The sequence below is a fragment of the Rhododendron vialii genome, chromosome 1a (genome assembly GCF_030253575.1).
Source record: "Rhododendron vialii isolate Sample 1 chromosome 1a, ASM3025357v1".
Taxonomy (NCBI): Eukaryota; Viridiplantae; Streptophyta; class Magnoliopsida; order Ericales; family Ericaceae; genus Rhododendron; species Rhododendron vialii.
The window spans coordinates 5,564,343-5,579,597 of record NC_080557.1 but is presented as its reverse complement, the minus strand read 5'-3'; the positions used below and the strand labels follow the sequence as shown (position 1 = coordinate 5,579,597).

Below are 15,255 nucleotides of genomic sequence, written 5' to 3'. Positions count from 1 at the left end.
AAATTTTAGTTTTTTATATTCGAAGTATATATGTTTTGCTCTTAATATATACTTGTTCCACAAGGAGCAAGAGTTTAGATTTTCGTATTTTGATTTCCTTACAATCTTATGCTATGAGAAACACAAGCCATTCTGTTATTCTAGATTTTTTACCTCACCAACCTAGGATCCTCACTCCGGGTCCGATCTCCTCTTTCTCGAAAACTTCTGTGCCGAGGGCTTTTTCGGTCATTGAATTGTGTGAATTTTTTTTTTTTGTGTTTTAAATCCAACGGCCAGAAAACCCCTCGGCACAGAGCATCCTGCCTCAATTACTCCAAGGTTGTTAGTTACACATTATTATGAGATGTAAATAGAAAATGAGATAGTTTTCCTAAAATCAAACGTAGTGCTTCATTACATGGTTACCAGAGAACCATTAAGGCTACAATTATAAGAGCATCTCCAACCCATCTCTAAAACTCCAAAATGGATAATGGATGTAACATATTAAAGGGAAATTTTGTAATTTATTCTCTTTTTACACTTCATGAGAGAATTTAGGAGAATCCATCGTACTTCTTAGAGATTTTGTCTCCAAAATGGGAATAGGGTCTCCATATTTGGAGAACCAAAGACAATTAGGAGTATGATAGTTTTTCTTGGTTGTTTAGCAAATGGATTGCAATGCTATTCCTTAATCCTGTCGTCCTAGTTGGATTATTTAGTAAATTGGTTATTTAGTACTCCCTCCGTCCCACTTTGTTCCGAATGTTTTCTTTTTGGAACATTCCAAAAAATTGTCTATATCTCGCAATCTATAATGTTTTTTATGATTTCGAAAACTTTGTTTAATAAAATAAATTAAGATCTATCAAACAAGATCCATATTGAATATATAAAATATTATAGATTGTGAGATATAGACAATTTTTTGAGACGTCCAAAAAAGTAAACAGACGGAACAAAGTGGGACGGAGGGAGTACATTGGATTGCAAGGATATGCCTTAAGAAAATGCTACAGACACACACAAAAAAAGTGCACGGATCCAAACAAAAATATGTCCTCAACTGTTTGACATGTGTAGACCCTACATCTACCATGTTAAACTCACGTGCATCGAGCCATTATTTGCACTCCCTCCAGTGTATGTATGTCATTAGTCCTGTCTTACTTGGTTTGCTTAATAAGAACCATTACCAAAATAAAAAGAGAAACCAAAATGCTAGGCGTACACCCACGTTTACATCCATTCTTACATTCTCTCCCACCACCACAAGTGATGTAAGAGTGGACGCAAATTTAAATGTGTCCCTACCGTTACTAAAAAAGAGAGATGCTAAGAAGCACGAATGTTTTTTACCGGATTGTCCTACCGGGGTCCAAAGAAGCTGAATGGAATGTCAACTCCTTTCTGTCTAGATGATTGATGCAAACATGGGGCCCATTAGAAATCTCATACAAGGTCCTCCTTTACAAGCAGATTTTCATCTGGCAAAATTCGAATTGGTGTTTTGACAACTTATCATCCTTTGAACTCCCTAGTTAAGTTGACTAGTGTGATCCAAAGCACTCCTATCTCCTTTACCAATTCCAGTGATCAGGATTAACTGTCTTGGAAACCCACTTTGAACGGTAAGTTTTCGAACACCAGTGCGTATCGCGCTTCTAAGATCCTCACTTCCTCGTTGTTAGTTACACATTATTATGAGAAATAAGTAGAGCACGAGAAAGTTTTTCCTAATAGTATCAAACATATTGCTGCTTCATTATATGGTTACCAGAGAACCATTAACATCACATAATTATAAGGCCATGGAATCCTCCTCCAACACCATTTCACAGTTCATTCGCCTTATTGGTTTTGATTATGGCTCCCTAGTAGTAGACAGTGGAAGCATCAAATATATGCAGCATGAATCAACTGTGAAAGCGGGACCGGAGATTATGGCTCAATGGTGGTGGCCGTGATGAGGTGGGCCGGGTGGGCCCAGCTTGTGAGGTTCATGAGGCCCGGGCAGAGGTGCTTGGGGGCCCGGCTGAGGAGGCGGAGGTTCATGGTCCAAATCAGCTTGATCACAAGTCGATAGACATATCAAAATTTGAATTTTGATTTATAAAATGGATGATCTGATTTCTGTCAATAATAATAAAGATAAACTGTCCATTTTACAAAGCAAAATTCAATTTTTGATACTCCTATCTATGTCCGATCAAGTTTATTTTTTGCATGGATACACTATAATGTGGGATTTACGAGATGAACAGTTCAGATTAACAACAAACACACGGTAGGACCGGAAAATGTGGCAAAGGAAAAGTGGAATTTTCCACCGCCAATGGAAAGAATTTAATCTCTATTCTCAATGCCTAGAATGGTGAAGAAAGTTCTAGCTAGAATATTTGGAAAGGTTCGAGAACAAAGGAGAGAGGAATCTTTGAGATTAGTGAAAGAGTTTGAAATTAATATAGAACATTGTGTGGAGGGTTCTAGCACACCATGGAAGCATAAAAAATAGACATTTCTTATAGGAGGATTATAGAAGGAGAATGTGAGCCATGGATGAAGACGATCCTTGACATTCATTGTTAAGGTGGATGGCTATAAATAGAACTAATGGCTCATTTGTAGAGCACATAAGGGTGTAGTTTGATGCCATAATCTTTGGAAAAAATAAAGACAACTTATAACTGCTCAAATAAAGCAAAACCCCTCTTTTTGGTCCTAAGGGGGCAAGAAGTTCTTAAATCCAACACCAACTAAAGTTGTGTGATCCTATCGAACAATTGGTGTTCATTATGCTATCGTTCATTAGGAAGCACGGATAAATGCAAATGTATATGTATGTAGATAGAGGTAGATAGAGGTGGGGATCGGACAATGGATTAAGTTGGACTTATTGGGCAATTCTTTTCGGTAGCCAAAACATTGGCGGTATTGGGAGGTATGGTGGATAGTGTGACTTTGAATTGGCAGGAACATTGGCGGTTGGAGATGGAGATGTGAACGGAATGGGCTCGGGGTAAGTTTCCATTTGAAGCTGTGGGTAGTTGCAATGGTATAGTTGGGGGAGCCGTTGGTAATGGGGGTGTGCTGTTTGGGAGAATGGGGAGGGAATAGGTGCCTAGGTTTTTAGGGAGAAGAAGTAGGAAGGGTAGTTTGGGGATGTAAAAGTCAATAAACATCAGTCTCTTTTATTAGGAAGTATAGATTTCACCAATTGATTTCAGTACGTTTGGGGCTTTAATATGTACTACATTTTCAAATGGTCCTCACCAAACCATCTATAAGGCAAAGGAACCTTTCGTCAAACAGTTTGAGTGCGAAAATTATGGTTGCCATAGTAGACAGCAAGGAATACACAACATTACAAAAAGACAAGCAACTAGATCTTCAACTGCTAGAGATAGTAACAAAGACAAGCAACTAGATCTTCAACTGCTAGAGATAGTGATTTGTGATAATGAGTGTATAATGAGACCAACCCCGAAACACAATAGCTTCAACATCTGTTCTTGTCAGGGAAAATTTACTACTACTTGCGTTGACCATTACAAAAAGAAGATAATGTTTCCTCTGGATACAACTCTAATTGGTGCCTAAGTTGGTCCTCAGACTCTTCATTAATTGTTGCATTTCTCGTATTTGGTTTGATTTTTGCTTGTATACTCTCAAGGCAAAGTACGAGTTGTGACTAAACACTGGAACTAAAATCTGGTTTTTAAAATTCTGAAGGAGATTCAGACATTGGAGGTGATCGTAACGTTTGCTTCAAACTTTTTTATTTTTGTCAATTTTATTTTAGGTGGTTTGGTTGGATTGTTTCTTTATTGATGCTTGTAGTTTTTCTCATTGTTTAGGACATTGGTTTGCAAACATATCCCGTAATCCTGTCTTACTTGGGTTGCTTAATTAAGATTCCATTACCTGAAACAAAACACGGAGTATGATAGTTTTTTTGGTTGTTTAGCAAATTGATTGCAATGCTATTCCTCAATCCTGTCTTAGTTGGATTGTTTAGTAGATTGTTTCTGAGATTTTCTGGTTGTTTAGTACATTGGCTTCCAAGGATATGTCCTAAGAAAATGCTACAGACACGCACAAAAGAAGTGCACGGATCCGAATACAAATATGTCCGCAACCATTTGACATGTGTAGACCCTACATCTACCGTGTTGAACTCATGAGCATCGGGCCATTATTTGCACTCCCATCAGCGTACATATGTCATCCTTAGCTAGTCCTTCTAACTTGGTTTGCTTAATAAGAACAATTACCCAAAACAAAAAGAGAAACCAAAATGCTTGGTTTGCACGTTTTGCATCCATTCTTACATTCTCTCCCACCACCACTTGGTGACAGGTGATGTAAGAGTGGACACAAATTTGAATGTGTCCCTGCCGTTACTCAAAAAGAGAAATGGTAAGAAGCACGGATGTTTTTTACTGGATTGTCTAACCAGGGTCCAAAGAAGCTGATGGCCTGGAAATTCTATTTGGTTAATTGGGAGAATGTTTCGAAACCAAAACTTCTTGGTGGTTTAGGAATTCGCAAGGCTGCCTTAACTAACAAACATGGCCCGAAACATGCAACACCACAAATCACTCTCGTCCGTCTAAAGGCTAATGCCAGAAAATTTGTCAAGAATGGAGTGTCTACTCTTTTCTGGCTAGATGATTGATGCAACCATTGGGGCCCGTTAGAAATCTCATACAAGGTCCCCTTTACAAGCAGATTTTCCTCTGGCAAAATTCAAATTGGTGTCTTATTATCCTTTGAACTCCCTAATTAAGTTGATCACTAGTGTGATCCAAAGCATGAAATTAGCACTCCTATCTCCTTTACCAATTCCATTGATCAGGATCAACTGTCTTGGAAATTCACTTCGAACGGTAAGTTTTCGAACACCAGTGCGTATCGCCCTTCTAAGATCCTCACTTCGGCGTTGTTAGTTACACATTAGTATTACGAGAAATAAGTAGAGCACGAGATAGGTTTTCCTAATAGTATCAAACATAGTACTGCTGCTTCATTACATGGTTATCAGAGAACCATTTATAACATCACATAATTATAAAAGGCCATGGAATCCCCCTCATACACCCATTTCACAGTTCATTCACTTTATTGGATTTGATTATGGCTCCCTAGTAGTAGACAGGTGGAAGCATCAAATATATGCAACATGAATCAACTGTGAAAGCAGGACCGAAGATTATGGCTCAGTGGTGGTGGCCGTGATGAGGTGGGCCGGGCGGGCCTGGCTTGTGAGGCTCATGAGGCCGGGGCGGAGGTGCTTGGGGGCCTGGCTGAGGAGGTGGAGGTCCATGGTGAGGAGGCCCGGGTTGGTGTGGTGGTGGCGGCTCATGGTGGGGAGGCCCGCCGGGCGGCCCTGGCTGCGGCGGCCCGTGTTGCGGCCCTTCTTGGTGGTGGTGCGGTGGATTTGGCGGTGGATGGTTGTGCATCTTCTCCTTTCTCCTTGGCTTTTTAGTGTGGAGTGGTGGTGGAAGACAACATATCAACAACATATATAATGCATTTTTTGTGGATGGAAATGTCGAAACTCAAAAGCTAGCATTATTGACTTATCGTTACAACTGCAATTCATAGTTTCTTACCGACAGTTGTGTTTTTTGGTTTTTTTTTTTTTTTTGTTATCCGCTACCGACACTTTTGTTTGGTAGGTGGATATACATGTTTGTGCTACATTTAAATCCCATTCCACTTAACATTTAGTACTTTTTGTTTTAATTCAAATTTGTTTTTCCGTTTGTTGATTTTACGTCAACTTTTGTGAATTATTTTGCCTCGACACACGTGGGCCAAAATTCTAGAACCCAGGCCCACCCAAGCCGGGCCTCCTGGTTATTTTGTAGGTTGGTTGGTGGATTTGCTCCCTACACAATTGATCATGGTTCAATTATTGGGATCAGACTCAAAAAAGTAATTTCTTGTGAATCTCCTAGTCCCGACATGGATGACCTGACTTTGATCGGATCAGGTAAATGATTAGTTGAGGTCGCCGTAAGCTAGTCCCGACACCGTTGACCATGGAAAAAAAAACATGGCAATAGACATGAGATCAAAATTGTAAAATTTAAAGTTGGGGTTTGGAGACTTTTGAGTCTAGCTATATATATTTATATATAGTGTTGATTGATTGATAGCCTCTGTATGCTGCTACTGAAAGCATCTTCAACCCACTTCTATATCTTTATCAGAAATGTTAGAGACAAAAAAAATTTATCCCGAAAGTATTCCGAAAAGATCAACTAGTGGTTAAGATTCACTTTGATGTGTGTGACATAATCATCAAAGTAATTCTCAACCATTGATTTTTGTTTTTGGGGTACTTTCGGGGTAAGTTTTTTTTGTACCTAACATTCCCCATGATGAAATTTTGAAATTTATTCACTCTTCATTCACCTTTTTGTACTTTATGAGAGAATCTAAGAAGGCTCATCATCCTTTTTAGAGATTCTGTCTGTCAAAAATATTTTGATCCTTTAAATATAGATGACCAAAATATTTTTGGGTATCCAAATCACTAAAAAAGACTGGATCCATCTAATTTTCTTCCATAAAGTACAAAAAATAAATAAAGAGAGGATCAATTATAATATCTCCTCTCAATCTATCGCATCCACACTCGCAAACAGAGATATAGAAGTATGTTGGAGATACTCTGAGTTCTTGAAAATTCCCAAGACTACGATTGACCCTTATCCCAAATTTGTTATGTCATGAAGTAGACGGTGTTAGAAACTTGTGTATAAGGAAAAGTGATATGGGCTTCACTTTCGCTTTCACTTTCGCTTTCAATGGGGCTAGTCTAGTTGGTTCTTAATTTATGTCTAGCTTTGACGTAGCTACTACTATATTTCAATTCATGTACTGTATTTTTTACAAAGTTTTCGTAGGTGGACATTTTTTGAAAAGAGTCATTTTATTCAACATAAGCCCATCGGGCAAACAAATTTCAAAACAGATACAGGAAAGAATCAAAGCAATCTAAACGTCAATCCGGCACCTATTGCCGAAGCAGGCCCCGCGATAACGCTGGTAAAGAACCAATCTCGGTCTAGATTACAGAGTATTTTAAGAAATCCACAGCCCAAACCCTAAACAAATAAGCATCGCTGAAATTTGAAGACAAAATAATAACAAATCAACTAGAATCTAACAGGTCTCATGGGCAAAAACCACAGAGTCACCGGCCTGAACAGGATAAGAGTCGAAACACCGAACCATGGCGACCGAAGACCAGTCTTCATCTAGCCGAATGCTGCTCAGCCCCAACAAACACCACCGGACCACCACCAACCCCACCAACACCACCGAAACCCACCACCCCCAAAACAAACATCCAGAGACCACCAACACCGAACCATTCCTCAATAGGCGCCGTATTATTCGTCCACCACCATCACCCACTAGATCTGGAACACCCAGGCTGGTACAGAATCAGACAGGGGGATACCTGCCGATAGAAAAGGAAAACTGAAAAAAAAAAAAAACCAGAAGAAAAACGAAAAACCCCAAACATCAACCGCACACCTTATTATACTCATCGCCGGACTAGGAACAAAACAGATCTGGAAACGATGGAAGAGGAACGGGACAGAGGAGCCACCATCCGCCGGCGAAGCCGGTCGGAGGAACCCTTGTCGTCCTAACGAGCCGCCGCCCGAAACCTGTAGGTCATGGAGAACACGGCGAAGAGAGAGAGAGGAGAGGCGAGGAGGGCAGGGGGGAGGAAGGTGGGAGAGGCGAAGGCCCTCCTCTCCCAGATCTGGAATCGTTATCTGTTTGCTTTGTAAGTGGACATTAAACCCGTTTCTTTTCTTCTTTTTAAAGGAAAACCCCATCTCATATAGAGCAATGTTAGGTATCCCAAAAATTCTCTGAAATGAAAAATCAATAGTCCAGATTGAACGGCCTCGAACTAGGAAAACCAGTCGGGAGAAAGTCGACCACAACAGCTGGAAAAGGAAAAACTTTCCCCAACCAAACCTCATCTATTATTACCTCATCACCGGCCTCAATCTTCCAGATGTGGGAATGCCAAGAAGGAGACAAACCGAACCAGGTCCCTGAGACCTGATTGTCGAAGCTCAGCAACTTTTGGACTAAACATATAGGAGACGAGAAAAACCTAGAGGAGAGGAGTGGAAAAACCGGGGAGGGGGCCTCCCCTGAAGTAACCCTAGCCGGCGTAGCCACAGAAAGGTTTAGAAAGAAGGAGGAGTGTGTTTTTAGAGGGAGAAAATACTAGTACTCCCTCCGTTTTCTACGTATTTAATTGTACACTACGGTTTTGCGTACATTTTTAATGAATTATATCTCTCAACGTATATTGCTAAAAATATGTAATATGAATTTTGTTTAATAGATCTCAATTTTTTCTATAAGACAATGATTTTAAAAACATAAAACGTAGTATACATCTCAGGTTTGAGGTTGGCCAAGTGATCTTGACCTGAGATTAGGTGTTTGTTCCATCCTAAGGTCTCAGATTTGATTCTCATTACCAACAACTGTTGAGACCACCTCACTCCCACTCATAAGTGTATGAAACAGCTATGGGAGGGGCTGTATGGATTAGTTTGAGGTATGCGCAAGCTGAACCGAAACACCCAGTATTATAAAAAAAAATTGTCGAAAGATATAAATCATTAAAAATACACGCAAAATCGTAATTGACAATTAAATAAAGATGAATGCTGTATTATGTTTCCGTATACTACCACTAAGGTCTTGAAATTTTGCAAGACTACGAACCTACGATTGACTCTTATCCCAAGTTTGTTATGTCAAAGAAGTAATAGAAAACTTGTGCATACGAAAAAGTGATATGGGCATCACTTTCAATGGGCAATGGGCATTGGGCATCACTTTCAATGGGCTAGTCTAGTTGGTTCTTAATTCATGGATTTTTTCACACTTATATCGTAAGTGGACATTAAGGGAATGTTTTCGATAGTGAAAAAAATTATAAATTTTTATTTGTGGTTAAAAAGTTATTGAGTGTTTCCGATAGTAAATAAATTGTTGAGAAATGTCAAGTTATTTTCGATAGTGATTTAAGTTGATAGGTTTGTAAGTAGAGTTACTATAGCAAAAATAATTTTTGTTGAGAATTTTTTTGTCAGTAGAAACGAGATGGTAAAATGTTAAAACTTTTTTGTTAATAAAAACGAGAAATGATAAAATATATTAAATTTTTAGTATTTTTTGTTAGTGAAAACGGGGCCTAAACCCATTTCTTTACTTTGAAGGAAAACCCCATTTCGTATAAAAGGGGACTTATCGGTTTGGAGTCCAATGGAGTAGGTTTGTCGGTAACCTAAAAAAACAAACAAAAAAACATGCAGTTTGTCTATTTGCGGTCTCCTGTCGGGTCTGCTTTTATAATCTAAACCGTTATTTTGTAAAGCCCATGAAGACATTTAATCTTGTTGTAAATTTTGTTCATCGAATATCGATGAATATTTTTTCTGAACACATTTTCCTTGGATAAAAATGGATTTTACCCGGTGCATGTCCCATAGTCCATTATTATTTCTCATGAGAGAAATGTATTCCAAAACAATATTGATCAATATTTGATGAATGAACATGAGTTTTGGGCAAATTGAGTGGAGTACTGCAGTTGGTGTGATGAAGAATGAAAAGATTAGATTATTTATTAAAAAAATGTAAAGTTTCTTATTTTTGTTTTAGTTATTTTGTTAGGAATCTTGCAATTATAGAAATTAGTGTCTACATTATTTAGTTTTTCAATTTAATTTATTTAATTTCCTTTTAAGAATTATTTGATCGAAGACTCGATTCCAATTCTAATAGTTTCATTTTTCTTTATTTCCTAGTGTGTCGGATGTATCCTACTATAAATTGAGTTATAAGTCTTAGAGCTATTCAGTTTTTGATAATTAATGAAATTATAAAAAGTGTTCTCTTTTATGCCAACTTTTGGGTATTCTGTGTGAATCAACCAATTGTTGTTGCCTTTATTCCTGGGTATTCTCAGACTAAACATGTTTAACGAAGAGTTATCGCGATCTTGTCGCCCGATCTCCTTTTTCAACATGCTTCCCTGCATCATGGTGTCTCTCTTATACTCTTATGCACAGAAGCAGGGTTTAATTTTCATAAACACTCATCCCCTCTACAAATCTTCTAGGATAGAGTATATTAAGTTTAACGAGTGACAAAAAAAAAAAAAAGAGTTTTGCGATACTGACTGAAGTTTTGCTCGAACTCTATAGAATGAACTAATTTAGATCGTCAAAAGGAACGTGACACACGAGCTCGCAAATGGACAAATTGCAAGCTGTAGTTGGATTGCCCCAACTGCCGACAAGCCTGCAATTCCTATCCGTTAATTAGACGTGGATTTGCTGTGAAATTTTTGTTGGGAGAAACGACAATTTTTGCAAGTCTCTCTCTCTCCCAAATGGATTAAAGAAAATCCTAGCTCGCAAATGGACAAATTGCAAGCTGTAGTTGGATTGCCCCAACTGCCAACAAGCCAATTCCTATCCGTTAATTAGACGTGGATTTGCTATGAAATTTTTGTTGGGAAACGACAATTTTCGCAACTCTCTCTCTCTCTCTCTCTCTCTCTCTCTCTCTCTCTCTCTCTCTCTCTCTCTCTCTCTCTCTCTCTCTCTCTCTTAAATGGATGAAAGAAAATCCTAGAAAGCCTGAAACAATTGTAGGAATGTAGAATAGAGGAGGGGTTATAAACATACGGCACACCATTTATTATAAGTCAGAAATCCAACACAATCGTACATGGTACCTGCAGACACATAAAAGCATACAGTACCAGCCTAAGGAAGAACTCCATCGAGAAACAAACGCAAGAAAATTAAGGCTAAAATACATATGGAGTAGTACTACTCCAACATCCTCCAGCAGAGACTTATTATTGCATAGCCATATGCATGACCATAACCTTCAAGGCATCAGTGGGGGTGATGCGGTTTGTGGGGTTCATGAGGAGGGCCGCCTGGTGGCGGTGCATGGGGCTCCGGAGGAGGGTGCCCATGGCCGTGCTGCGGTGGTGGTGGCTCGTGGCGAGGCGGTGGCGGTTCGTGGTGATGAGGGGGACCCGGAGCCGGTGCGTGCGGTGGTGGAGGGTGGTGGGGCTCCGGTGATGGTGGATTCGGCATTTTCTTCTTTACTTTGACAAATTAAACGATCAGTGATAGTGGTGGTAGGAGCAGTGGTGTGGCAAAACGCACCTAGTGACCATGTATATTTATAGCTAGTTTGGGCCTGAGAAAATGTGATACCTTTAAAACTACTAGTCAGACTCATGCATTGCTTTTGATGGGTTTTCTACCTAAAAGTCAAGAAATTATCTGGATAATGTTTTGCATATACTAATAGCCAGCGAATGATCTAGAAAATGCATGTGGAATGGGGATACTGCCAAGTATCCCTGCTAAGCGGGCGTCGAGCGGTTGATCCGGCCGTTCATCTCGGTAATTGATAACTCGGATCTTGACCGTACAATAGACGGTTTAAATTTGAATGCATGCGCTCAAATTCATCAATCCGAATCATCCGTACAAAAATAAACAGCCTAGGATCGATGCTGCTCAACACCCCATTTGGTAGGGAGTGCTTGGCAGCCTCCCGAGTGATGTGTGCATTGGTTTGAGTGAAATTGGATTATCTTCAATGCCAGTATGCCACGTTTATGGATCTGTTTTCATGAAGGAATGGAGACGTTGGCTTTGTGGCTGATTTTTATGATTCCATGTGGCCAATGAGAAACTAGGACTTAATTAGGGGCCCGAGAAACAACCATGCAACCGAGCCACTATTGGATCCGACTGGCGACTGCGCAATTCAAACCTCGGGAAGACTAGCACAGCAACTCACCGCCATGTAATTAGAGGCCCCTTTGACATGTTTCCAATGTAGAATGACGAGTTTACTTGGATAGTACATCCTTTACCAGGAAAAAAGTTCCGTCAATCCTCCAGTTCGAGCCAACCCACACCGACCCGTTCAATCTGCTTTAACCCTAAAGACTCAATCAACCGGCTTTAACCCTAAAGACCAATCAACCGGCCAGTTTTAAGATGATGATGGGTTGGCGGCGAATTAAAAAATATCAACCCGCCAAACATGGATGGATTGAAGAAACACACCTGGCCTTAACCCACTCAACCTGACCCATGCACACCCTTAACTTGGAATCATCCACAAGCCACCAAGGGCAGAGTTATATGGGGGTGGCCACAAGCCAACCTCAGTTTCGACATTTTTTTTTTTACACTATAGGTAGTCAATCAGGTACTTAATTATCGATGACTGATTAACTTGATTTTTAACTCAAATAATGAAATAACAGCAATAAAAGAAATAAACAGTTTGAATCATAAAAATAATATTTAGATAACTTTCATTTAAAAATCACAAGATAGTTGAATCAAGACTTTATTGATTTGAACACAAAAATTAAACTCAAGACAAAGTCCGGTTAGGTATCGATATCCCCTTGGCTAACATCTGCATGATCCCCAGCATGTGATATATACTAGGAAACTCTAATTAAACAATGCTGGGCTTCGCTGCTACTCACATTTATCGGCTAGGTAACGTCGTAACGATATTCACATCCCAAAATGAACACAATACTTTCGATCGATTGGTGATTGGTTAAACACATTTGTTCGTTTGAGTGTCTCAAAACTCTTGTGCACAGTCTCTAATTAATTTTCTCTATCCATCTTTTTTCACTCATTACCCTTAAAAATCTCTCTTAAAATCCAAACCGAACTGCTAGTCACATTTGGTATTTTGTTTAAATTATGTTAGATTTGCTTTGGGGTCTAATTTCCGGTAGCAAGTCGGCTGAGAAATCCAGTGGACCTTTTATCGTGTTATGTTTCTAAATGTTATTTTTCCATCTGAGCCTTCATCCCCCATGGAGATAAGCCCATGGCCCAAGGTAGAGTTACGCCTAGGCCCAGATACTCAGCTACCCCCCCGCAGTTTCAACTACAATTTCTCTCTAAAACTAAAAAGCAGACCAAACGATAACAAGAACATTGGTTCTCTCTTTTTTGTTTAGTTTATGTTTTCTTGTGAATGGCATGAGGTTGCGGTCTAGTTTACGTGCACCTCGGCTAATCATCTCTCAAATCTGGTCAAAAGCAAGTCATCCATGCCGATGTACTACAGAATTCACGAGAAATTACTTTCTTGCGACCTGACTTCAAAAATTGAACTCTGATCAATTGTATAAAGAGCAAATTTACCAACCACATGGATAAGAGCTTTTTAGCTCTATAATCCATGCATTACATGCCTTAAGCTGAAAGATCATGAGGTGGTAAAATTAGAAAACATCGGGGGGGGGGGGGGGGGGGGGGGGGGGGGGGGAAGGAGAGGGTGGTTTATTTAGAATCTAGGAGAGATTTTTCAGTGCCAAACGGGTATATCCCACGTGGTACCCGCTTGGTGCATCCGAGCGGTCCAATATACTTTTGGACGGCCCGGATTGAAATTCTCTCTGTCCTCTCACCCTAACACTTTCTTTCTCCCTTTCTCTCTTCAAATTTGAACCGTTCAAAAACAAAATGGACGGCTTGGATGCGGGAGTGGGCACCACGTAGTACCCGCTCGGCACTGGAATTTTTTCCAGAGTCTAGACATTCATCTGTTATACGGTTAGGTAAGCAAGTAGGTTCATTTCTTGTTCCGGCAAATAATCATCCATTTCCAGCCAACATTCTTAACCGACAAGAAACAGTACGAGAATTGCTTTCTTAACTACTGGTCTAAGCTGAACGTACGGGCTAAGGTATTCCTCTTGCGGAGATTCATTCAAATCTCACGGCTTGAAATTAAAACCAGCGGCAGGTCCGAAACAATCTCGATCGTAGGGCTGACAAAGCAGTCTAGAAGGCTAGGTTTTAACAAAAGCTTCAAAAGTACCGAATGTGTGAACTTATATTTATGAGAGAAGCTCATGATCTCAAATGAACTTTAATCGAGCCTATCACGAGTAAAATTGAATTTTCTATATATCGTAATCTGAAGGAGCCGAGTAGGAGCTTGTTCGAGCTCGGTTTGGAGACTTAAATTGTTTCAAAAAGGATATTTCGAGCATCTTCAACCATAATGCCAAATTTGGAGATGCCAAATTTATTTGAAGACTAATGTGGCAATTTGACGTCAAGAAACCCTCCTCTCCAACCACAATGACAAATTGTAGTACTTAACTAGTTTTGAGGTAATAAAAAAAATAGTTTCGAATATTATTTTTTTTGAACTCCAATAATTGTATTAAATAAAAAAACGTAAAACAAAAAAATTGGCCAAATTATTGTTATTTTTACTCATTATTGTTTTGCAAATATATTTTTTCCACAAAATTCATGATAGTATTCCTCCGCCTGTTTCCAAAAGGTACCATTTTTTCGCTTGTTTCAATTGGTGGCATCCACACTAGCGTTAAGTCATGCATTCACAAGAAGACGGTCTTTTCTTCTATGTTGAAGCCGGCACCTCGAACAACACTAGTCTTTTTATTTGTGGCTTCATCACTCCGAATTTCTGATACATCTGTTCCATAAACTTGAGATTGTTGCGTAGGGAAAAAAAGAAAAAGAAAAAATAAAATTGAGAATCCACAGGGTGAAAGGAAAAAAATAATTGCTCGAGTTTAATTTTATATGAAACAAATTTCCAAGAATTTTAATGATCCTCTCTAAAAGGTTGTGTAATGTTTTAAATGGTCGGAACTCATTTTGGCATCTGCTGCCAAAATTGACAGCAACGAGAAGAGCCAATTCCACGGAGGAGCTGACTAGGATTTCGGAAAATGACGGTCCAGGACGTGTATTGATAATTAATACTCGCCAAGGACAAGTTAAGAACATTTGTTAATGCTGAAAATGTCATTGGCATGTATTAATTATCAAAACATGTCATTGGCCGTCATTTTTCCCTAGGATTTTGAACTCAAAGTTGGAGCATTTTGCTGAGCATTTAGATTCCCCGTTGGAGATGCTCATAGAGTTTGGTTTATTTATACAACAATTGCATTTTGAATGAGTTTTTAGTGAGCGAATACAATTTTGAGTTCAAGTTTACATGAACATCATGAAAATGTTGGCAATTAATTTTTGGTCAAACCCCCTATGTCATCGAGTTTTGATCACCAATTAATTGAGTACTTCCGATTGACATTACATTAACAAAAATATACTCTCTCTTTCCTTTTTCAGCGTTCAATACAAAAAAAAA

The 15,255-nt window shown here is 39.2% G+C and overlaps 1 long non-coding RNA gene across 1 annotated transcript; it reads right to left on the bottom strand.

Annotated features, from left to right (window-relative positions):
* Positions 1–4,460: 4,460 nt before the first annotated feature.
* LOC131299399 (uncharacterized) lies at positions 4,461–5,598 on the bottom strand. Its single transcript, XR_009190761.1, has 2 exons — positions 4,874–5,598; positions 4,461–4,651 (listed from the first exon to the last, which is right to left on the bottom strand). It is a non-coding gene; the product is annotated as an uncharacterized LOC131299399 (long non-coding RNA).
* Between the last annotated feature and the right edge of the window lie 9,657 nt (positions 5,599–15,255).